This window comes from Lagopus leucura, unplaced genomic scaffold, assembly GCF_019238085.1.
Source record: "Lagopus leucura isolate 7727_CA_CO unplaced genomic scaffold, USGS_WTPT01 Super-Scaffold_100002, whole genome shotgun sequence".
Classification (NCBI taxonomy): domain Eukaryota; kingdom Metazoa; phylum Chordata; class Aves; order Galliformes; family Phasianidae; genus Lagopus; species Lagopus leucura.
In genome coordinates, this window is record NW_024962263.1 from 10054954 (window position 1) to 10081342 (window position 26389).

The 26389-nt window shown below is 40.7% G+C and overlaps 1 protein-coding gene across 5 annotated transcripts in view; it reads right to left on the reverse strand.

The window, feature by feature from the left end:
* The window catches only part of FARS2 (phenylalanyl-tRNA synthetase 2, mitochondrial), a 231136-nt gene that overhangs the window by 12528 nt on the left and 192219 nt on the right, over nt 1-26389 (reverse strand). The gene's annotated exons all lie outside the window — the stretch shown is intronic.

Sequence of the window (26389 nt, forward strand, 5' to 3'; positions counted from 1 at the left end):
CCAGATAAGAAAAAACAGTCTACAGAAAACAAAAATTTTCAGAAGTTGCAGGTGATGTAAAAAAATTGTCAGGAAAGATATTTAAAATTATAATGAGTTATATAGAAAATGTAAAAAAGGGAAAAAAAGAAAAACACTAGATCCAGTTGATAAGATTAGGTAGTACAAAATATGTCTTTTTATCATATTATTATATTATATATATATCATATAATATATATAATATAATATTATATATATATTATAATATATATAATATTATCATATTATCAATTATCACCAGTTTCACCTTGGAGGGGGCTGCATAAAGGCAGATGAGCAAACCGATGATCTACGTGATTGCTACTAGAAGGCGAAACAGCTGAAGTAGCTGACAATAATTTGTTGCTTCTGGAAGCAGTCATCCACAGTTTGTAACCAAATCTGAAGGATTCTTCTTGTAGGGTTCTTCATCTTGGCTTCTGTATGATGGAATATTTTCATTAATGGAATAGGTGATGCAGAAGCAGTGTGTTAACCAGCAAATTACATTAAACTGGTTGAAACAGCAAGCACATCTGAGGACAAGAATAGAACAATCTTGACAAACTGGAAAAGCTGAAGGACAGAATTCAATCAGAACAGATTGCAGCAAGTAGCAAACATGATACGCATGTAGGGATGTGTACACAAATACAGAAGTGCAAGCTTCTGTATTTTGCCTGGAACAACCAGCTGCACACACTAAGAATGGGAAACAACTGGGTATATAGCAGTCCTGCATGAACGACATAAGGACCACAAGGAATGACAAGCTGATGGTGAATTGGTGACGTTGTGCTTTCACCTAAGCAAACATCACTCTGGGATGAAGTGCAGGAAGGCAGCCAGAGCAGCCAGATTGACATCCTTCTACTCCACTCAATGCTGCTGCTGGTTCAGCTGAAGTACCCTCAAGAAAGATGTGAGACAACTGGTGGCAGATCTTCAGGGAGCAATGAGAAAGAGCAGATGTCTAGGTAACATGAATTATGAGGAAAGACTGAGGGAATGCTGATTGCTCAGCATAAAAAAGAAGGAGCATAAACACCCTTCAAATACATAAAATACACAGCTAGGTAATAATCTGTTCATCAGCATTTATAGGAGGCAGGAGAAGAAAGTAATGGGCTCAAATTGCAGAAATGTTCTGCTTGTAAACTTGCTTGGAAAGGCAGTAAGGGTCATTCACTGCTGGAAAATTTTTAAGGACTGGTTATACAAGTGTCTGTCAGAAATGCTATAAGTAGTGCTGATCCTGCTTCGGAGTGGGAGGATGAACTAGGTGGCAATACTCTCCAATTCTGTAGCATAAAATTTAACAGTCTTTGAAGTACAGCAAGTTACTTGATTAGCAAAGACAGCTCCAATCAAAAACACACCGTGTGTTTGCTTATCCCATTGTATTAAAAGGACACGGGGGAAAAAAGTCTGGTTCAGGAAGCCAAGCAAGTAGGAAATGCAAATCATGGTTGCTGTATGTGGCAAAAGAGATCAGTTTTACCAGCATTATATTGCCTGGAAATAAAACAAACATGAAAAAGCTTCTGGAGGGAACAGAAGAAAGAGACAGACAGAGAGGGAAAAAGAAATCACCTGAAAATGATGAAACCTCTCTAGGCCAGCAACCCTTTCATTAGTGTAGCCATTGCTGAAATATAGCAGATAGGAAAGCAACATGCTACTGAGTTACCTTTCAGTGACTAAAGCCAGTGGAAAAATAAAACCAGCAGAAGAGAGAAGTCCACTCCTTAAGACAGTAACCCAAAGGGAGAATGTCACTTATCTGCCTGTCCCTTTGCTTCAGGGCTGAAATGCCTCAGAAAAGCTCTAAGGAACAGTCAGAGAAGATGCTGCTTATCCTTGATATGTTGAACTGAAACTTTCTTTTGCATGCTTTTCTGATTTTATATCAAGAACTTAACCCTTTGCTTTCGGCTATCTGCATTCACTTTGAAGTCCAGGCAGTTTAGAATGAGAAGAATAAAGTCATGCTTCCAAAAAACAATGTTGCCAACAAGTCTGTAGGGAATCTGCAACCAGATACCAGTCTTGTATGAAGACCCCAATGGGGACAACTATTCTGAGGATGATGACCTCCCTATATAGAAGGTGATTAACTTCATGTGTTGTTGCAGGTAGAGAGACTGAAAGATAGAGAGGAAATTACATGTGCAAAGACATAGTACAGATCAGCTAATTTCAGAATAGAAATACATGGAAATGCAATAGAAATCTCAGCTTATGGAATCTCTGTGTAATGCTCTCAGCAATCATCCGTGTTTTCTTTGTATTTGTACACATTATTCTGTTTCCCCATTCCCTCTCACTCCCGCTGTTCCATATCACTTACTGTACCCCTTTCCCACATACACAACAGATGCAAGGAAAGAGCTGTCTTTTCCTTTACCCATGCTGCCTTTTGCAGAAGGGAATGAGAGGCCATGACTCTGCTACAAACAAAAACAATTCCATGTACCTCTACAGGAATACACATATGTAAGTGCATATATGCATTCACAGCCATCGCTTCAAGACTTAACCTCTGCAATTTTGTTTGGATTGGTAAGACCACTGGTTTCACAGTAACCTTGATGTTTACTAAAACTTTTTCAGAGATTAAATGTTGATCTCATAAAAGTTCCACTGTAGATGTGTTCTTCTGTTCCTACATGCAATATGAAGTTGCCAGGGAACAAATAAACTATTTATGACTTATGCCTGTACAGTAACGAAGAATGGCTTAATGGGGGCATGTACCACTTTGAAACTACTGCAGTCTGTTGTTCCCTGAACTGGAGGCTCTTATACAGTGTTTGGAAGTATACTCTCTTTTCTCCTCAAAATAAGATCAAATTCTTGGCACAATTGTCTAAATCATAGCAGAAATATTTATACAGGACGCAGACTCCTACACGCAGTCCCACATGTCTGCTTTACTTGTAGGTAAATCACTGTAGGTTGCAGACTGCTGCACCCAGACTGCATCAGCTCCAGCTAAATGACTGAAATTAACTCAGTTACTCTTACATTAAGAACTTTAGAGTAACTTAGGAGGACACTGATATCTATTATACATAAGATGCAGCAATTTGGTGGCTTGACCTCGAACTCCATCATCTCTGCTAGTACATCTTGCTTGTGTGAATCATGGTAACAAATAGAGGAGGAGACTGTCCATCTGCAGGTAGCCAGCTGCCCGAACAGTCACCTTGACAGCTGTCACCACACTTAAAATCAGCAGCTTGCTTTCTACTTTGCCTAATACTTGTGATATCCAGACAGGATGGCTAGCGTTCAAACACAGCAGTAGCACTGTGTTTTGAAAAGCAGTACCAAAGAATATGAAAATCATTAGGTGTGGATACTGCTGAGATTGTTGCTCAAGTTCCCCTCTGAACCATCTCCAACTACTATGTCTCTGTTCTGCACTCACATGCATGCACAAATTCTTCTCCCCAGCCCATGACACCTCTCTCTGCAGAAATGGCTGGACAAACACTGGTGCTGGACGTGTAGAGTCAATGAGAATACAGCAGCTTAAAATGAAAGAGGTGACAGAGGAAACTCTGTAGCTGTTAAAAAGACAGAAGATGGAGACCACAATACCCCTGTGATCTTTTTGCACTGTCATCTCTATCTGCAGTGAAGAGCCAGAGAGACAGTTTGGACAACCCAGTAAGATTGTATCAGCTGAGGAACATCAAGTAAATAAAGGTGCACAGATACTGCAGATCCCTCTCCTCAAACCCAAGTGCTTTTCATCCACAAGATTTAATCAGCATCATAATACTTGATGCTACCGTGATTTTGCATTAGCATCCATAGGAAGAAATGTTATCTCCCCTTTCTCTTGGATAAATCTACAAGAGGAATCAGAGTATCAGTACAAAGGACAAGAACAGTTACACAACAGTCAAAACACCTACAAGCATTTCCAAGATGGAGCAGAGTTTACCTATACTGCTAGCACACCTGCACAGACAGGGACAAGCTACCTTCTGGGTCTCTCAGATCCCAAGAGAGATTGGTTCTGATTTTATATACTCAACAACACATCACAGGAACTCCACAGGAACTAATGGAGTGAAGAAGCAATGAAAAAATCTGAATCAGTCTCTGCATTCATCTACCAAGCTCACTCTTACTCTCACTGTGCTGGATCAATCTTCATTATTTATTTCTTTTTATTATTATTATTATTTTAAGCTTGAACCTGTATCTATTTTCTTTTCCCCGAATACTGGGTGAGCATTTCACTAGCACATGGGTGAGTCAACAACACTGAGGTTTCATATTCATCAGCAGGTCTGCTTGCACAAATCTTGCTGCCCTGCTTCTCAGATTTGCCCTACCGCTCTCAGCCAGCACCTCTGTTTGAGTGGCTGCATGGGAGCTGACGTGGCTGAAAAAAGAACAGGTAGAAAAAAGAAAAGAAAGACATAGATTCCCAATCTGGTTCACTGAATAGCCACACCAGTCATTGTAGCTGCACAGCGCAGGGGGTGAGAACTGCATAATCCTTATGCTGCTAAGAGAAATGCATGTGGAAAAAGTTGGCAATTCCATATAATCACTGAAGTACATTCATGTACGAAGTTCATGTAAAAATAATATGTCCAAAACGGGACTCATACAAGAAAAAGGAAAAAAACTGTCTGGCTGTCCCCAAAAGCTGCTAAGTGCAGTATCCTGGCCTATTCCCATTGAAGGCAATGGAATGACATCTCCATTATGCCAACTGAGGATTTAGCTGGCATTTTATAAAACAAGAGGGATGGGTCCCTGGATAGCAGTGTTTTTAAAACTGATGAGCAGAATCAGTTAGTCTGATCCTCTTCTCAAAACTGCTGATACACCAGTTTGGTTAGGAATTAAGTAAACATGTTCGAGACTGCATGAGCAGAGGTAAGCAAATACAGCTATGCCAGTTGAACTTTGCAACAGTGTGAATTCCTTTGTTATCATTTAAGATTGAGGTCAATAGTTTAAGCAGACCTTACAAAGAAGGAGCCTTCCTAGGGCTCCTGCTTGAGCACAAGTTTGATTCTATGTAGGCAAAATTCTCCTTTCTGGTTAATGTAATACAAGTCCTGAAAAGACAGATTTCTACTTGTAAGCTCTATTTTTTGGTACATCATAAAATACAGCAGCATTGTTTAAGAGATCGCTTTCATTAAAGATTAATCTGTTCACAATCACTGCCTATACCTGTTTCTCTGTATTGTGAGACATCACCCCAGGCTGACTGCATGGCTTTCACAAATTAAGAAGTGGAGCTGGACAGAAGTAGGTGTTGGGATTGAGAGAAATAACCGTGAACCACTCATTTGCTGACTGAAGGCAAAGTTGCCTTTAATGAATAGTTACATGGAGGATATGAGATAGTAAGTGGGACTGTTATGAAACTTAACCATGAGATACTTTGAGTAATGATCTACAAAGCTGTTAACTGGATTCAGAATGTTTTTGAGTCATTACCATATAGGACTGGGTTGCTCTGAATGGTATATGAAATCCATATGGCTAGAGACATTAAATGACTTACTTTTGGTTAGAGAAGAAGATGGAAATGAGCACACATTTACATGGATCTTCAAAAATAAGAAATGAATAATAAAAAAGAAATCAGCTGTAGTTACATACCATCCGTACCAACAGTACTTTATCATTGAACTTTTAATTACAGATGTCCTGTGACTGAGAACCAGTAGGCACGAAACTAGCATGAATTTTCAGTGTTTGGGGAAAAAATATAGCAAGTTCACTGGACTGATGTATCTGTTATGACATCAACTCAAAATAAAATGAGGACCAGCTAAAAGGATGCCGAGTATAAATATAAATCACTGATCTTTCACTTCTTTGAACGTTTTCACGTTCAAACTCAGATGCTAAATGAGCTGAGCACTTAACACAAAAAAGAGCAAATTACAAACCTACCACAATGGCTATAATTCATTCTGGAGTAATTACTCCAGCAAAGACCAGGGCTGAGCTAGTCAGACAACTCTATTATCTTTCACCTGAAGAAACTGTGATTAGTGGAGAAAATGTCACATTTATACTTAAAAACTGTTTCAAAGATGACGTGTATCTTTTGGCACAGCTCAGCCATCTTAAAAATATTGTGAGAGGCAGAGACAGCAAAGAGAACTCTTTTTTTATGATTTCTCACCCTTGTGTTCAGCCACTGAGTTTAGCCCGAATATTCAGTATCTCAGCACTTGGCACACCTCAGGCATCAGCACTGAACTGCTCTCAGCTGATCCTCAGGGATGCAGCACTGGCTCTCCTAGAGATGAAGGCTCCCTGCACAGAGTCTGTGCAGCACAGAGCAGCAGGGCAAAGAAGAACTGTGTCTTCTTCATTCCCTGGAAACGCTGCACAAATCACAGAAACATAGGACAGACCTGATGAGGATTCACAATTCCACCTCTCTGCTGAGTCTGCACTTGGCACTTCTCCTTCAGCATCATATCAAATTTGATGTGGCGTCTACTTTTTTCTCCAGACCTTTTAAGAACCCTTCATAAAGAGTACATCTTTTCCCCCATTATAAATCTGAAATAGAGCACCACAAAACACTGACTTGATCTAGATGACCTTCATAGGACTGGTGCTGAAATTCTGAGAGCAAATGATGACAACAGCTACATGTGGCTTAAAAAACCACCTGCATCACCGTGTAGTGACATCCCAGCTCCAAGTGTTGCATGGCTTGCAAAGGTCACAACTAAAAGCATGACTGGACCAGGCTGAAATCATTTTTGTTTTGTTTCAATCAAGAAATGAAACAAACAAACATTTTCCGTTTTTGAAAACTTCGCATCTAGTGTTATAAACCTGAATATGCACACGTGGTATCTGTGATGTTCACTAGCTTGACACTTTCCATTCAGGATAAGCACACCTACATTATTTTGCTTTCTACAGTGAGCAGAGGCTGGAAAAACTTGGTTGTAAGTATTGAAAAGCAGCAATGAAAGCAGGTTTAAGGAAGCAGTGTACAGCCAGAAAGAACTACCTGTCTTTTGTTTGAAAGCAAGAATAATAACTGAAAGTTACAGACAATGCTAAAATGAAATTTAGGTGTACTCACAGACTGTGACACTTGAATTACAAATACAGTGAATCACCTTTGAGGTATTTGAAGCAAGCAATAAGGTCTCCCCTCAGCCTCCTCTTCCCCAGACTAAACAGCCCCAGTTCCTTCAGTCTCTCCTCACAGGACACATTCTCCAAGCCCTTCACAAGCCTTGCTGCCCTTCTTTGGACCTGCTCCAGCACCTCAATGTCCTTTCTGTACTGAAGTGCCCAAAATTGAACACAGTACTCAAGGTGAGGCCTCACCAGTGCTGAGTACAGGAGCAGGATGACCTCCCTAGTCCTGCTCACCACACCATTTCTGATCCAACCCAGCATGCCATTGACCTTCTTGGCCATGTGGGAACACTGCTGGCTCGTATTCAGCTGACTGTCCATCAGTACACCAAGGTCCCTTTCCCTCAGGCAGCATTTTCAGCCACCTTTCCCCAAGCCTGTAGGGTTGCCTGGGGTTGTTGTGACCAAAATGCAGGATTGGACACTTGGCCCTATTGAAACTCAGACAGTTTCATCTCACAACACATCCATTTTGTAAGCCCATATTTTTATGTTCCTCACAGAAGCAGAGATTCATGAAGAGAAAGTAGAAGCTTGAGGGGTTTTGGAATTTTGTCTGGTTGAAGGCATAAGGTACTTTGATTAATTTGTGTTTCCTTTCAGAAATGCAGTAGCCATCAAATGATCATAAAATAGAGCCACGATTAAGCAACTGCTTAGAGGTGAGTGTAGAGTTGCCCACACACAGTATATCTACCCAGCTTCCAGAGAAAGCCTGCAGCTCACTCCAAGTTCTGTGCTGCTGTGTTAGACTGCTCCCTGTCCTCATCCTAGCTCATGTACAGACTTTCCAAAAGCTGGGCAAGCCTTTGATTTATATTTTCCCATTTACATTTAGAAGACTTTCACAGACACAACTGAGATTTTCCAAAGCCACGTTCTCTCATATTTATAAGAGCACAAAGAATCCATGTAAGCACTGGAAACGAATTTGAGAAAAAACAAAGACGTATCTCAGTTAAACTTTAATATACATGGATCTCTCTACTGTAAAGCAAAGTGTGTTTAATTGGAAAGGTGGAAATACAGTTCTAACTGTGTTATTTAGTACATAAGCTCTAAATACATCTACATATTGTTATATTCAACAGCACAGCACTCAAATAAGAGTTCAGAAATGAAAGTACTTCCAATATTTTTGTGTTAGCTGAAAATTGCCAATAATTTTTGTTGCAAAAACATTTTCCATGCACTCCGAGTATTCCTCTGAGACAAAAATACTTTGGCTATGAAAATTATCCATTTTACAAGTGTCAAACTATTTTTAAACCCTACTCTTCCTTGTGCTCATCTGTGTTTAGAAGAGCAGAAATTTATTTGTGAAATTCCCTGAAGAGGGGAATTTGGAAAGGAAAGGTAGCTGGGAAGCAAAAAAAAGCCCAGTATGTATTCTCTAGAGGAGAAGGTTATTAAGCATCCAATTCTGACACTTCACACAAAACGAGCATCACCTTACTTCAGAATGGTTTTGCTGAAGTCTATGAGATGCTCAGTACTAGCACGAAAAGCAGGACCAAAATCTGATGCTGACATCCAGAATGTGGAGGGGAACAGGAGACCTAGGCAAATTCATCTGTCCGTTTACATAACACACTGCATGACCACAGAGCAAATACATAGAAGGTATAAGTAGGAGTGCATATTCACAGACTTCATCTTAGAGAAAAAGGAGCTGTTCCACAGCACTTGAAGGTGGAGCTGGGTAAAGGGAGTTGTGGGATGGAATGAAAAGATGTTGCCTGAAGCACTCCCTGAAGCTGGTAAACAACATGTGTTCAAGTCTTTATTCGGAAGCAGATCCAAGATCTTGGACCAACGTTCTTCCCTACCCAACAAAACAGCATTGGGCACTACTACTGCAAGCCTCTCTTTGCTGTCAATGGAGGGATTGCTGGCAGATTTCAAAAGCTGCAAGCCCACCAGGCTTCACTACTTCCATGAACCTTTCTCTTTTTGGTGCATCGAGAGAGCAGACAGCCTTACAGCATTCCTCTTCCTTCTTTATAGTGGGATAGTGCTGCAGGCAGTATCCTTTGTAATGAGGAATTAAACGTTTGAAAGGTGCAAAAACTACTACAGGATCAACTCCTTAAAGAAAACTAAGACATCTTTTTCCTATCATCCTAAGGAACTTTTATTTTGTTAATGGGAGACTTCTGTAGCTATGACACTACATCTCGATATAAAACAAGCAAGGTGCACTTCAAAACATTTGAATGACTCCAGCTAAACCTATTATAGGCACACACGTCAAATGTGGGTACTGTGGGACACATTAAGAATTTCTGCCTGCATAATGTGTTTCCTAGAGCCCAGAAGGAAAATATTCTTTAGCGCAATACAAGCCCAAGTTCATGTTTAAAGCAGGAACTGTTGATCCCAATTGGAAAAAGCATAAGATTTTCATTACATGGAGGAAAGAGGAAGGAACTGCTTGTCAGATATGTCTCTGGAAAATCTGCTTACAGGAACATGTTTGTGTGTATAGAGCAAGGGCCTATTTTTGGGGAAAAAGGCGTCCCCATGAAGGTTTCATACATCTGTTTTGATTAACTGCCCTGGAGATTTTCGGAATTGGTTTTTCTGAAGAGGAATCTGCACAAAGCACTGCAGAGCTTTCCATTCTGCACAGTCTGTTAACTCTACTGGAAGAAGGCAAGCACTGAATGAACATTTTAATGTTACTCAAGACACAGTTGAGATTACGGCAGTAAGGAAGGCACGGAGGCAGACATTTCAGAGGGCCCACAGCTCCCTTTTCAAAGGTACAAAGTAAAATGAAAAATGGAAGAGCCACTCCTGCTGAGTTCTACTGTAACATGAACTGCAGCTCTTCTGCCAGTGCCTAACCAGGCATGGAAGCACAGATGAAAGCAAACAGTGTCAAAAGACAGAAGAAAACTTCTTGCATGGTGACTTGGCCAGCCCTCATACTGTAATAAGACTTAACTGTCTTCCTTCTACCTGCAAAACTGTCAAAATCCCTAGGCAGGATTTAAGCTCCGGCCTTCTAGGAATAAACCCAGGGTCCCTGAACCCACATGGTGCCACAGGAACATCTGTAGAAGCCTGGTCTCAAGACAGGAGTAAAGGCATCTTACAGTCATGTCTTCTTTACAGGAGATTCCTTCAGCCAAGCAGCCACCACCCTCCCATTCAACACAGGCAGAGTTAAAATGCTCACAGACTGATTTCCATTTTCTGCGTCCTTCCTGCAACTAGCTCTCTAACAGGCTGTTTCACAATGTTCGCTTTGCCAAGACTGTGTTTGTTCATTTTAAAAATCACCAGGAAGGCCCCTCCTCTCAGTTGTACAGACAGAGGGAAAATGGACTGTCAACAGAACGTAAATCTGGGCACAACCTTCCACTCTTCAGTTCTTTCACTTCAGCCTGAATGCAAGGGAACTTATTTAATGGATGTGCAGCACTTGCACACTGTTCCTTTTGCCTGCCATCTATTCTGATGCTGTTTTATGGGCTCTAGTGACAAAACCTTCCTACTTTGCCATGCAAGGAAACACAGGGACTATGAAAACAACCTTAACTGCTGGCCAGGATTCTTCTGCTAATTCATACAGTTTTTAATTCCATGCCTTAGGACTATAATAAATATTACCCCCAATAAGTTGGAGCAAGAATTAAGCTAATATTGAAGGAATCTGTCAGACGACTTATTTATTGTTCTAATTTTATGACTCCTTGATGCAAATCCTATCAGACATTGGCTGGATCTAAACAGAAATCACTAAATCATCCAATGCACTAAATCAATAGAAAAGCACAAAAAGTACTATATTAAGTATGCTACAAATTAAGCTGTTAAATCATTCATTACTCGCCAGTTTTGAAATGCTTTTTATTGAGTAACTAATAATATTTTTTTTTAAATCTACTATTACAACATATATTTTCCAGGACAATTACTATGTCACATGTTGGGTTTACCTTCTGCACAGGTATTCATCTATCAGCATTTACAAGTATTTTAGAGCTTACCTAACCTTGCCTGTGCTTCATCTTTGTGAAACATTTGGCTGATGAAATACAATTACATTCATATTCAAGAAAGACTTACTTTGAGTGAGTGTGAAATTTACTTTCCGTGGAGACAGTCTGCATAAGAATCTGGTCTGTTCCTTGTGATCACTTTTATCTCCATCTAGATTCACAAAGAGGTGAATGTATGCAGTCACTCACAGGATCAGATCCAAAGCTAGACCTGGTAACCTGTTAGGCAGTTTCACTTAACTGTGATTTAATTCAGTAAAAAACTCTAAAGTTTTCATTTGTAAATCAGAAATACCACTCACCTAGGGGAAAGTTTCTTTGCAAAGATGCAAATTGTGCCAATTCAAACATGTTTATTGAATTCAATTAGAGATGATATTTCTGATTAGCCTGGTCATTATCTGATGAACGCTACAAGGAGCAAAGGGGTAAAGAAGGAACAGAGACAAGGCTGCAGGCCATATTTTTAATGCTGAGGCGCTAAAGCCATTGATATTAAGAATGCCCTTTTGATGAGGTCAGAGTCTATGAAAACTCTGCAGTCACAATTATATGCTAGTCAATGCTGAACTGCATCAGTATCATTTAATCTCTGGGGGAAAAGTCTTTTCTGTTGATCATTTTCATGACTCTGAAAAAACACCATATTAATGCACATCAGAAAGAAAGATTTTAAAAATTCAAAATGCTAGAAGTTCTTTCATAAGTCTCTTTTTGATGCATGACATAGAAACAGTGGCAAATCCTTGTTCCAGCTGGACCAAGGAGAACCCCCAACAGGAGATTCAACTTTCATCTTTAAAGAAGGGGAAAAATAAAGGGGGGGGAAAAGGCACCTAGAAACTTTATCTTTGTAATCAAATGAGGAAAACTGTTTTGTGATCTATTAATACCTTTGTCCTCCTGGAGAGAGGATAAAAAAAGTTTTTGAAGATATTTCAAAACTTCTTTTTTTTTTGTTTGCACTGTGGATCATGCTTTCCAACTTCACTGGCAGTCCCTTCAGGGAAAAAAGGAAAGCTCAACTTATCATGTCCTTGATGGCATGCTGCTCTCAGAAGGAAAGGACAGTGAGGAATTCTTGTCTAAAAATACAGACCCAGATTTGGGTTGCCAGCCACTTAATCAGGCCTAGATCAGGATGCCCAGGGCCCCATCCAACTGGGCCTTGAACACCTCCAGGGATGGGGTATCCTTTTGAACAAGGGGCCTTCTAATTGCATTGGATGTTCTTGCTGCCTCCGCAAATCAGTAAGTATGAGCACACAGCCAGCCTTCTCTGCATTATTCATTATTTTCACATTCCTTATCATGCCACCTGTCATCTGTTTCCTCCCCAACCTAAGCAGTTCTAATACACTTGATTCATCCTTACATCTTGTACATTTTCACATCTCAGACAACTTGTACTGCCTGGATATTTTTTCCTGATGTTTTTCAAGATGCAACAACGAGATTTGAACACATCATAGAGGGGACACATCCACAATACAACAGAATCACAATATTTACAGCCATAAACAACCATGTTTCATGCCAACTCAATACTTCATTTCATTCAACGAGAAAAAGGAACAATCAAATGGATAGGAAATTAAATCCAAGTGCAGGATGTATGACTTCACCTTCAGCTGAGCAACAGTCCTCCTTAAAGACTACCATTTAGTTGAAAAGACTGTTCTCTCCTGCAAGAGAGAGCAGTTCTTCAGAACTACCTAAAACATGCAAGTTTTATGTAGCACCCATTTTTATGCTAAAGCCATAAATTAGACCAATCCTAGTTCCCAGGTCATCAACAACAATTTGTTCCTGGAGTTAATAAGTACATTTAGAATTCATCAGTATCTGAGAGAATCATGAAATATTCCTTTCTGATATGCATCATCACACTTTAGTCATGTTCCCCAAAATATTTTATTGTTGCCAATGTTCTTCTCTGCAATGAGTTTAGCTCCTTCTAGAATCAGGTTTAAGGACTTGCAGATTGCAGTGGGGTTGAATTTCACAAGGGATTATATTTTCTCATTTTCAGCATATCCACTTTATTCATCCTGAAACTCCTTCAAAAATCCTGGCAATTTGCTGCAATTTGGAGGCTCATATTGCTCCTACATCTTTCCTTCTCAAACATGTTTAAGTTTTATTACTCCTCCCAGAGCCACTATTTGTATGCAGGTGTCCTTCTGAGAGGTGGTATATCCACACTACAGACAGTGGGATAATGCAGAGATTACTGCACCAGCATTATTAGACTGGCTTAGAACAGAAGTAATCCAACTGCAACAGCACAGCGTTCAGTTTAAGACAATTTACTAGTTCTTCATAGGTAGAACAACCTACACATACCACAGTCTTTGGTGGCTAGGCTAGAACAAAGGACTCATTTAAAACTGGCTGAGATGAATCTCCCATGAACAAATCAGTTAGCTCTTCTCAAATAGCCAAGGAATCCTTAATGACTCCCTGTTTGATGGATTAACAAAATTCAGTGGGTTTCTGTACTTTCTACAGTCTTACTAGCACTGCTTGTATGCATTCATTTGTTCAAGGCCCCTGTCACACTCTCCATTCCGTCAGCAGAGACCATGGGTGAAACATCAATGCGAGGCAGGGAAAGTGTTCACACTCATGTTGGTACTGCCTCTCACAGCTCTCCTCATGATTAATGGGGTGTACGAAAACACGGGCATGAAAGACACCTCCAGAGAGCCCTGCACAGGCTGATACCAAAGATGGAACCAGAAACCTGATTATTTCCAGTCCCACAGCCTGGCGCCCTCTGCAGCATGGCTATTTGCAGTTGGGTTGCCCTGCAGCAACAGACTACCTCAATCAGGTGATCGCCAAGAACCCTCAGAGCCCATGAGCAACAAGACAGTTACAGGGAGAGGCAATGTTCATTAATGCAGAAGTTACGATTTCCATTGGGCCCGAGGAAATTTAGCCTTGCAATATTTTATTCTATTTGTAGGAGCCAGCGTGACTCAGCCTCTTCTATAAAAGCAAGAGGGACTGTGCTTTTGAAGACAATACATGACATCTCTTCAGGTAAATTTTAAAAATGGACCAAGCTGGCACCTGCAGGCCAAACTCTGCAGTTTCTTCGAAATTCAGGAATACTAAAGTATGTCACACACAGCCGCTGTAATTCCCCAGGCTGGCACTTAGTCATCAGTCAAAGCTACTCTCACAGCACAGAAGTAGATTTCTTTCTTTCCCCTTCCTTGCTCTTTAATGTTATTGAAATAAAAATAGATGGAACTGTGATTTTTCACATCTGATGTTGTGTCCTTGTCTAAGCACTAAACTTTGGCTTCCCTCAGTTTAGAAGATGTGCCTTCTATAAAAACATACTACATCTGTGCTGGAGCTTTCTTTCCAGTGCCTGAAGGCAGCTTATCAACAGGAAGGGGACTGACTTTTTACACAGTCTGATAGTGATAGACAAGGGGAAATGGCTTTAAACTAAAAGGGGAGATCTAGGTGGGATGTTAGGAGGAAATTGTTCACTGTGAGTGTGGTGAGGCAGTGGCACAGCTGCCCAAAGAAGCTGTGGGTGCATCTTCAGGCTCAAGGCCAGGTTGGATGGGGCCCTGGGCAGCCTGAGCTGCTGGGGGCAGCCCTGCTCACAGCATGGCGTTGGAGCTGGGTGGACTTTGAGGTCTCTCCCAGCCCAAACCTTTCTATGATTCTATTATTCTTTCTTTCTAATTCAAGCTGAAGTTAGCAATTCTTATGGCCTGCTCACCACGCACTGACCTATTTCATGTCACCGCAGCAGAAGCTTCATTCACACTCAGTATTTGTTTTATCAAATAGCTTCAAATTGTTTTGCCAATAATCATTTTGAGCAAGTCACCTGCTTTTCCACAGTCACACACTTCAGCTTAACAAATTATCCTGCTGCCAAAACTTTTACAGTGCCCGGCAGACACTAAGGGACACAGCTGCCTGCAATTCTCTTGTGTTTTCCAAGGTATGCAGCTTTATTACAGATAACACGGAATATGATAGGTTTTGTTGGAAAAATCCACGTAACACTGCCTAATGATGAAGACGAATACAGTTTTCAGGAGCATAGCTGAGAGCTTCGGAACACCAGGTCTGCTACCTAGGCCCAGCTGCACCGAAATATGTGAGTGCCTCTGGCTGAGCTCAGAAACACAAATATCGTCACTGATATAAGCTAAGGGTAAAGTCACTTCAAAAAACTTTACTGAAAATCTCAAATGTCGTCATTCCTTGACTGCATCATTGGTTTCTAAGCAAGTAAGACACGCAGTTCAGCTACCTGCAATGAATCTGCTCAAAACAAGTACATCAAACAGGAAAATCCCTTAGCTCAGATGCTGTTTACTAACTCAAAATCTGGATCAATTCTGTAGTGACAAAAAAGACTTTGGGCAACTTTTTAATAAATTAAAGTAACTTTTTGAGAAAATGTGGTGTTTATGATCATTTGGAAATCATAAAACCAAAATAAATAAATATTTAAATAAAGCTATGGCTTATATACATAAATAAATTTAAATCAGGAGTAATATTTAGAGATCACAAATACATAAATAAATAAAGACTGAATACTGAGAGTCCAGTAGAAATTCGCTGTCATCTTTTTCAGGTTTCCTTCTTTGCATAAGACCCAGGAGATGTGGACCCATGTGAATGGGAACAAGCTTTACATGACTCCCCATGATCTGAAAACGCCATGTTTTATTCAGCTGTAATAAACACTGGCAATATTAATGTTTTGCCTGGTAAGAGACTTTTACAATTCTACAAGGATTTTGTGAAATCTTATCACTTTTGCCTAACCAGTGATGCTGAACATTCTATCTCAAAAATGCATCACTTTGGATTTCTTGAGCTTCCTTCATGGCCAGTGAGTTTCTGCTTTTCTTTGTTGCCGGCTTAAACCATGAATTTAAGTAGGCTAGGTACTACACTGACACGCTCCATTTTAACATTACAGGTATGAGAGTAACCAGTACTTTTTGAGGTACTTTGTGATAGGGGAGGGAAGCCCAATTCAGCTGAAGAGCCATCCAAAAACATGCAAACAAATACTTGGTAAAAGCTGTGCAGAATGAATACATGATGGCCAACTGCATGATGTGAAGCCTTGTTCATGCAGGGCTAGAACACAGAGCCTGAGCCTAGTGTGTTCCCACAGGAACATGTGGAGAACATTCAACTCCCTGAGAATGAATAGCTCAACAAATGAGTTATTAAGAACTTAACTACACAAGTCCCAAGAGAAACCCACTGCAGCCTTTTAAAAATGGATTTGGAATTGCTCCTTTAAATGGAAAATACACTAATTACCAATACTGCAGGACCTGCCCGGATTAAGAGAACATAATTGAAGGTCACTGGAAAGTTTGTATTCCAAGAAGCCTGAGACAGCACCACTGAAAGAAGAATCCAGCCTGCCTTCAGGGGACAGTGTCAAACTTTGACCAGCCTCAGTGAAACAATCCACCAAAATCAGCCAAGTTCCACTTGGTTCATACTGAGACTATAAAAATCAACATTTTGACCACAGCAGCTCAAGCAGCTCAGGAGCCATATTAATTTCCCTTGTTCTGGAAAAGGTGCTCCTTGGCCAAGCCGACCCACTTACTGCTGGGTATCAGCCTTGGGAGACGCTGAACATTTCAGGCCTGAGAGTTCATGATGCCATATGCACGCTGGTCCCTGGCATATCACTTGAAACACAGACATTCCCATGGCTGTACGGTATGCAAAAACCAGGCACACTTCCACGCAGATGGCTTTTCTGTAGAAATAGAATGAAACACCTGTGCTATACAATACCACTCCTCTCCAGTTACAGTTTCCTGGTAGAAGACATCACTCACATAAAAGCACTGCATTTATTTTTCTATCTACTTTCTCTTTTACTTCAAAGCAGGTCTGCTTGAAAATGATCTGATCACAGGAATACCTAATTACATTCTGCCACTACAGTGGAGACCAAGAAAAACAATCATGTTCTCTGTTGCTGCTGGTAATGCCTTTCTCTCCTGGACAATCTACTTCTGGGACTCAAGGATTATCTGGAGAGATTGCTTATGGAATGGCTCTGGCTGCTATAAACTTCTGTATCCTTCAGCAGTTTTCCCAACAAGACACTTCGGTTCCACAGAAACATTATTTCTGTGGCTATTTCAAATAATGCACAATGAAGATTGCAGTATACTCTAAGTGTAATTTTCAGGAGCAGTTTGCAGACATTTCTAGAAGTGATCATAATGGAAGTTCTTCAGCAAGTTTCAGGAAAGTGCTGGGGAACAATGTGCAACAGTGGAGCAGAACTTCAAGTCCTATGCACAGAAGCCCTGACAGATGAACTAGAAGGGCCTCCTTTTTCCCTGTAGGGTACACACACATGAACTGTCAGTTCCAGACCTGTATCTACCAGTGACAGTGGTAAGACGCACTGAAATTCAAATAAAACTCATAGAAAATGACTGCAATACCCACAGCAAATCACGAGCCAAAGAAGTTTAAGTACAGCTGAATCTTAGAGATAAACACAAGTAGAATGGGACAGAGCAAAGGACAGAGGAGTTAAAATTGTGAAGTGATCACAAGATAGGAAGTAGAAAAAAGTGAAACATCTTCCAGAGCAGATTTTAAGACACGCTGCTAAACAAAAGATATGCTATTCATTTATTTACTAAGTTCATATTGATTTGGAAAAATAGCAAAAATATTGCAAAATAAAAACAGAATTAGAAAAGCCTATGTGTTGATGAGCTTGTGCTTCCATTATTCGCAGAAGTGCATTGACATTATCTGTGATGGGACTCAATAAACAGAATTAATATAACATGGCTATCACTCAACATTTCCATAATGTTTTATGTCTTCATGCTGCTTTGCAATATAAACTTAATAAATTAATCTCTATAAGGTAGGAAAATCTGATTAGCCTTATTTCACAGATGAATTAACTGAGATTTGGCAGAAGTTCTGTCACCCAAAGTAGTGGAACAGAATTGAGGGAAAAGAGTAGCAATTAGTATAGCAATTTGAGGCCACAGAGACTTTGCCGTTCCTTCTGGCTGATGACTGTGCACAACTTTCTCATTCATACTGCAGTGTAAAATTTAGACATCTGCCCATCTGTCAGAATTTCCAACATCCCTCAAAGCATTATCAATAAACAAACAATCTGACCGAAGAAACTGGATTCTGCTGTACTGTACAAACTCACATCATATCCTGCAACCCTCTAGTTTAGTTTGCCAAATGAACACAGGAACAGAAGAAGAGATCTTCTGGCTTGCAATAGCCCATGGAAAGTAGGCAGTCCCAAAGAAACACACAAAAATTAATCCTTAGAGAAGAGAAATGGTATCAGCTGCAAGCCAAATCCTGCAAAACTTCCATCAGAAATTGGAATGAAAGCAGACATTTTGCATGTGTTCCCCTCTCATTATTCAACTTTCCCATTGAAAAATGTGTTTGAAACACTGACAGCTGCTTTGCTGATCTTCTACACAACCTCTATGGAGCTACCACTTTCTGGATTCAAGATGTTTCAGCTTCCCCTGGAAGATTTACTTTGCCATTGGCATTTATTTAGATTGAGTATCATGCCACACTGATTCAATGGAAAGGGGACATGGATTTCTCTTGGCAATGGCATTTTCTGTCAGGCTAGAACAGCTGTCAAGGGGAGAATACATCCAAAGGTAAAAAAGAAGTTCTTTCTGACAGGCATTTGAGTAGTCATCTGGAGTGACTCTCCCCTGAATGAGTAGGAACACCTACATCATTTGTAACATAGAGTGACTATCCCCCATCCAAATATATATGCCCTGATTCTTTTTCTACAGGAACTAAAATTCTCTACAAGCCTTCAGGTTAAAAAAAAATCTGTGACTATCATATTAGTCCAAAAATATGACAGAAGTGTCACAACAACAGAAAGGCAAATAATAGGGCTTGTCAACAAGCATCACATAGACAAATATAACCTCGGTGCATCTTGTAAAACTGACTTATCTACTGGCTGTACAACACAAACGATAGCATGCAGGGAGTTAAATAAGCACATAAATAACTGGAGTACCATCATTCAGGAAATTACAACGTGGTCCTGAATTTTGGTTTCCCACCCATTTTTCCCCTGCTAAAATTTACTGCATCAGGTTATAGCAGCACCTCTTCCAACTACTACACTGGAGGGATGGAAAACTTGTGTTGCACACTCGTGCACTAAGGGTGACTTCTAGAACACTAGAACACTCGTTCTGCCTCAATTTTCCTTTACTTGTGTCCTAGATGATCTATTTTTGGGACATTTTAAGGGTAGTTTCACGAGTTTGAAGCTTTGTCTATATCCTAGAGGAAGAAGATGGAAAGAAGTAGTTCCAAAGTCTTTCTTCATTTGCAAGATCCCTACCTTAGGTAAAGATTTACTGGATAGCTGATAGAACCCGTGGACACAGGACTGGAGTATTTGCACATGCAACAGAGACAAAATACCACTGTAAAGCCTAAGTTTACTTTCACACAATCCTTTCTGTCTTTAAATCTGACTGCTGACAGTAGCAGAATACTCTTCTCTGTATAACAGAAGATAATGTCTTTGGCCATGAAAACTGTCTGGAGTGGTCTTAAATGGACACAAAAAATGGAATGCTGTTGGAGAAATGCCAGTGGAATGCTACAAGTGCTGACACACTTAATGCATACATCCAGACAAGTATATGTTATCCCAGGGCAGACAACAGCCACTGCAATTTCTTGAACATATTAAAAGCTATACTAGAAGCTTAGGGGTATCCTGAATTCACGTTAAACAATTTGTGTTAAAATCACAGAACCACAGGACATCCCAAGTTGTAAGGGACCCACAAGGACCATCAAGACCAACTCCTGGCTCTACACAGAACCACCCAAACTCCAAATCCTATGTTTGACAGCGTTGTCCAAAGGTTTCTTGAACTCTGGCAGCTCAGGGTTGTGACCACTGCCCTGGGGAGTCTGTTCCAGAGCCTGACCATCCTCTGCTGCAGACCCTTTCCTTATCCCCAGCTGCCCTCCCCTGACGCAGCTCCATGCCGTTCCCTCAGGCCCTGTCGCTGTCACACACAGCAGAGCTCAGCGCTGCCCTCCGCTCCCTGTGAGGAGCTGCAGCCGCCATCAGGCTTCCCCCTGGCTCCTCTGCTCTGGGCTGAACAGACCAAGGGACCTCAGCCACTCATCATACACCCTGCCTTCCCCATTTTCATAGCACTCCTTTGGATGCTCTCCAATAGTTCTGCGACCTTCTTATAGTGTGGCACCCAACCCTGCCCCCAGAGCTGGAGGCACAGCTGCACAGCACAGAGCACAGTGGGACAACCCCTCCCCTCACCCAGTGGTAGTGTTGGACCTGGTGCACCCCAGGGTATGGTCGGTCCTTTGAGCTGCCACTGCACACTGCTGGCCCACATACAATCTTGCTCTTCACCAGAAGCCCAAATCCCTTTCTTTGGGGCTGCTCTCCAGCCTCTCATCCCCCCCATCTGTACACATAACCGCAGTTGTCCCTTCCCAGATGCAGAATCCAGCACTTGTTCTCGTGCAGCTTCATGTGGTTGGTGATTACCCAGCCCTCTGTAAGGCCTCTCTACCCCTGAAGGACTCAGCAGCTCCTCCAATTTAGTGGAGTCCTCAAACTTAGCATACATTTGAGTCCTGCATTCAGACATCTCCAGATCAAGCCCTTTCCTCACGGATGAAGCATCTGATCCTGTAGAGAGGAGGGCAGTTTAAAATGCCTAAAGAACATCACTGATTTTGTTAGCTTGCTTTCTAAATTTCTATTTAGATAAATTTCTATTTAATATTAAAAAAAAAAAAAAGGATAGGAACCAAAGAGGAGCTGCACATTTCCTGTCTACACTATCAGGAAAATAGACTTAGATGTCATTTTCTAGTTGGACTTACAGAGTAGCATTTGGGAGACTACAGACATTGCAGAGCATCACCTGGGTACACAGCTACTCCCTTGCAGAAGACACTGACATCACAGAACATTTGCAAGAAATGGCTACAAACTGGGAACTGATTGCTATCTTTTTTTTGGTTAACATTACCTGGAAAACTGATTTCTCTTCCCTCTGCCCTCTGCCTTGGAGAGGAGATGAAGATGACAGTAAATGTTCTGATCTTCATTTCTTTTTCTTGTCTGTTTCCAGGTATTTTAGAGGTAGCGTTGCTGAGTAGTAGAAATATGGATATCATAGATTTGGGTACTAGATGAGTTTGAACCCATGGAATGGAAAGATAAACAAATCAGGATATGGTGAATCTATTTATTTCAATATATTTATAACATACCTTGTTTTAGTCAGCCTGAGCTTGCAGGATTAATCTGTTAGACTTTTTTAATACCCAATTTAGTTTTAGCTATTAAATGTCTTCCGGTATCTTGCTGTCTTTCAGTCCCAAATTGATAGTAACTAACTCTTCTCTTTCGTATTTCTCTTCTGCTATCTCCCATGCTTCAAAGGACATGATGCTTAATACAAGTGAAGAGTTGCCCTTAAGAGACAAGAGGTGGTGATCCACCAGAGGAGCAGATGGGTGGGAGCCACACAGGGAGTGGCTGCTAAGCAAGACAGCAGCCTGCTGGCAGTGCAAAAGGAAGGCAGAAAGACAGTGGCACCCGCCACTCAAGCACCCTAAGAAAGCCAGCACCCAAGCAGGCACTGCTCTAACCCTGCCAGACCCTTCTGCATCAGGGAAATGTGCCAGTCTCTGGCCTCCTCTCTGCTGCCACCAAGCAGAAGCATGACTGCTTTTCAAAATGCTAGGAAAAGATAGTTTAGGTATCAAAAAGTTTTTAATTTTGCCTGTTACAGGAAGTTTTTCCCAGGGAGCTTATGGAATTAAGAACAGCATTTCATACTTGTACTCAAAAGCTGCAGTAATTTTTATCATGTTCAAAATCAATTTATCACTTAAGGCTATGGCAAGAAAAAAAAGGCTTGAGAGAAAACATCTCTCCTAGTCCTAAAATAAACTTATTATAGCACAGGCAAGCTGCTACAAGATGAATTAAAAAGAAAACAAACTCTAAGAAGTGCTCAGCACTTTTTGGAATCTTTTGATGTAGACCTTACCTGACATGAGACACATTTTACATGCTCAAAGTGCAGTGCAAACTATGTTATTATTCCTCACAATGTGAGACAGGTCAGTAGTATTACATTAAGATGGACAGGTTAACATTAAAACTCTGAATTACCTCAGTGCTTCAAATGGCATCCTGGGTCCTTCTGGCCACATCTTAAAGGCTTCAGAATCAAAGCTCTCCATTTTAAAAGTGATAAGACTATTTGATTTTTTTGTTTGCTTTATTTTAAAAGCAGTTCTAGAATCTCAGAGTGAGCTTTGAAAGAGAGGGGACTGCTTTCTTCTTGTACATCCCTACTAGTAATCGGAAGTATGAAACTCCTATTTGCCTTGCTACTTTGTTTTCACATTATATTCTCAACTCAACTTGACCTGCACAACTTTTGGCACTTGACAGTTTTGAACACCAGGCCACTTCACATACAAAACTGAACTTAGCACGCTCATTTTCTAAAGCCTGAAAATTGTGACAGTTTATTGTAGAACAGAACACTGTGTCAGGCAATTACAGGATGAACGTTTCTTCTTTTAATTTGCAATGTTGTGGGGCTTTTTTCACTCCCTTCAGGCAAAGTGTTAAAGTGCTGCTCTGCTCCTACCGCCAACTCTGAAGTGACACTGCAGGATTCCAGTTTTGATTCCATCATTGATTAATTTGTCAGTTTTCAAGGCAAGACATTTTGCTAAATGCCAGACTTCTCCCAGAGCCTCTAACATCTGTGTTGTCTTTTCACACATCTTTCCCAACAACCCTGCCTCTAGAAGATGGTACTACTGACAGTGTACAAAGAATCAGACTGCAGCTTGTCCTCTCACAGCTGTGCCACCACTACACATCTAAACTAAATTCAGTGGATCATCAAGTATAGGTCAACCCACTGGTGAGGCAAATGTAGTTATCAGCTCATGAATACCAACCCAGGCCAAAGGAATGAGACACAGAAGTGTTTGAGGGAGTGCATTCTGCTCTCTAAGAGGAAGTATAAAATTGGCCACTTCTAAAGCAGTAACTGTGCTAAGACCAACATGATATTTCTGGACAGATATTCTGTCAGTGAGTCAATCCAGTAGAAACGACCACACAAGATATTAAACAAAGGTCTTTGGGAATTCAGAAATCTTTCTATAGCTGTAGTTGGACCACCTCAGTCTGAACTTGTTGGCTTCTGTGCTCCTTCACTCTGTGTTCTCTTCACCTCAACTTCCCTCCTCCTCAGAGCACTTCAAAGTCATTTCAGTGTTTGTCTTCTTCTCAGGCCCTTGGTTTTTAGAAAGGTCTTTCAGGCATGCTTCATTTTTACCATAACTTCTGTCATAAATGGACCTTATTCTTGGCTTCTCTTCAGGCACTGCTGTGTAATGCGTTATTGCTCATCAACATGGGTAATGATAACACTAATTTTACAAATGGATTCATGACTGTTAGGCACACAAATCACAGGGTAAATTTAAAGACAGTGAATGTCACATACTAAAGACAGTCTCATGTCAGCCAGGTCATTGCTAGGGTGTTCCTGGACTGCATTTCTTCAAGCTACTGTTTGTGCAACCATGTGCAATCTGAAATGAAAGGGAACTTCATGAGCTGGGATGCCTTGGAGAGGCAGCACTGCACTCACTACCTGGTTGTCTACTTGAGAGAACTGTACACTCAATTTCACTATGGTTGACAGCAAAGAGACCTTTTCTTTCATCCTACTTCTTGCAGTAGGTTAAAAAACTTTTAGCAAACATACCTGCTCAGATTCCATCACCATAATGCAGAGTGAGGGAAGGGGTCATGTCAAATATACAAAAGTCACCTTCTCAAGCTTTGATCATACTCTAGCAATAGGAAAAGATGGCTCTGTCAGGAGATTGACAGTGGGCCATCTGGAGTACTGCGTTCTGATCTGGGCCCCCAGCACAGGAAGGGTGCAGACTTGCTGGAACAGGTCCAGAAGAGGTCTACAAAGATGATCAGAAGGCTACAGTACCTCTCATAAGAAGAAGATTGAGGGAGCTGGGTGCGTTCAACTTGGAGAAGAGAAGACTCCAGGGAGACATCAATGCAGCCTTCTAGTACTTGAAGGGAGATTCTAAGCAGGAGGGGGAGCAATTACCAACCATCATTTTCAATAGAGTCCAACAAATCTTTGAAGCTATTCATTCAGAAGACACATTCACGGGCACATTTTACCTGTCCGCTTTTCAGCCTCTTTATTGGTCTAAAATGGCATTTCTCTTTTAAAAAAATACAAATGGAAAAATTATTCTTAATAGGTTGTATTACAGGACCTAAATTTCCAGCTTAATTGGACTTCTTCATTTTATTTCAAGAACTTTCCACATGGCACAAAATTGAGCCAAATTGTTCAATACATACAGTGTTTGTGCCACATTAATTCCAATTTAAACTTGGCTAACATAAAATGACCAGAAAGATTTATGTGGATCTGTCTATGTAGACAAATGCATATTATTGTCTTTGGCCTCCAGACTCTCACATGCACTATTTGCTCTAGGATTTAATGAATCATTGCTTTCCATATCCTGTGAAAGCAAAGCTGTGATTTGTAACCTCCGATACGATGCTTAGTGAAACTTTTTCCAAGGTTATATATTCATCTTTTTCACACTATAGCTACGCAAAAATTTTCCTTAACTAATTAGACAAACATGCTCATTTGCTTAGTTCTTGTAATTTACACCTTTTTAAGTACCTGTTTCTCTTAGGATGTATCACGTAAACAGTGCTATCACCTGACCTAGTGATGATTCAGTTCTACCTTAAATTCCTACTTACGAACTGCAGACCTTCCTGCTAACTGTATCGGTCACAATCATCTCTGATACTACCAGTCTCCACACCCTATTACCCTGTCTGGCAGCATCAGTACATCAAACAACACAAAATCTTTATGAGAATGATGCAACAGGTTGAGAGGAAACTAAAGAGGCTGCTAACCATCTTCGGGGCCTCTCCTGTGTACAGGTAAAACACTGCACAGGGGATATTAATCCAACATACATAAATAAAATGTACATAAAATATATATATTTTTATATAATAACAACTAATTAAAAAAATAAGGTTGAAAACCACATAACAACAGAGAATGTATTCTGAATGTGAGTGACTTTCTGCTTTACAGAAATCCCAAGAAATCTCTGGTTTTAAAATCCATGCATATGCTAAAACAGTGACTTCAAACAATTGCTACAAATTCCTTATCTGACGGCACACTTGGTTTTCAAATCTGCGCAATGCCAGCGTGTGGTTCACTCTTCAATAGATAATGAAAAGAGTGGGATTTTATCAGCAAAAGCAACATCGTCCCACAGTGCTGGAGCTAGGCACATGCTGCTAACTGAAGACAGGGTATTGACAGGAAACTGCTGTGACAAATTTGTTTCCCCAAGCAGATATGACAACAAGGTGATGATATCAAGCCCTGCCTGATGCAAGGGAGTAAGGAAAACAAGGGAAGGAAGAAAAAAAAAAACAGCACAGGAACAAGCCCAAAGAACTGAGAAGTGTTCGCAGGCGATCTCGGCTCTTATATTTTAGGCATATGGGTTTTATTGTTGTTACTTTATTTGCTTTTACTCCTCAAAATGCTTTGCATACAGCAAAGACTGCTTTACTCAGCACTCAACTTCACCTTCTTTTATCTGGGGGGGTGAAAAATCCTGCACCAAATGCATTGAAGTATTTAATGCAGCCTCTCCCATCACTGCTTCAAACTCTTTTAAAATGCCAGTTTGTAGTTTTTGCTGAGATCTTCTGCTAACTGCAGAGCAGTGGAATTGGCCTTCCCACTGTTGACATAGTAAAGCAGTTTTTGATGCTGGGATTCCCTCTTCCACTCAGGATCCTTCTCATCTTCGCAGCCCTCAACAGCTCCAGCCTGCAGGCCTGGAGTTGGAAGGATTCTCCTCGTCCACAGGGAGCAAAAACCAGCACTTCTAAATAGGTAAAATAAGTTAGTTACAAAAGGCAGAGTCAGGTACTGGCCTTTTGTTCATGAAACAAGATTGTGACCCTCGAGAGCAATTAATCAGGACTCCAGAAAAAG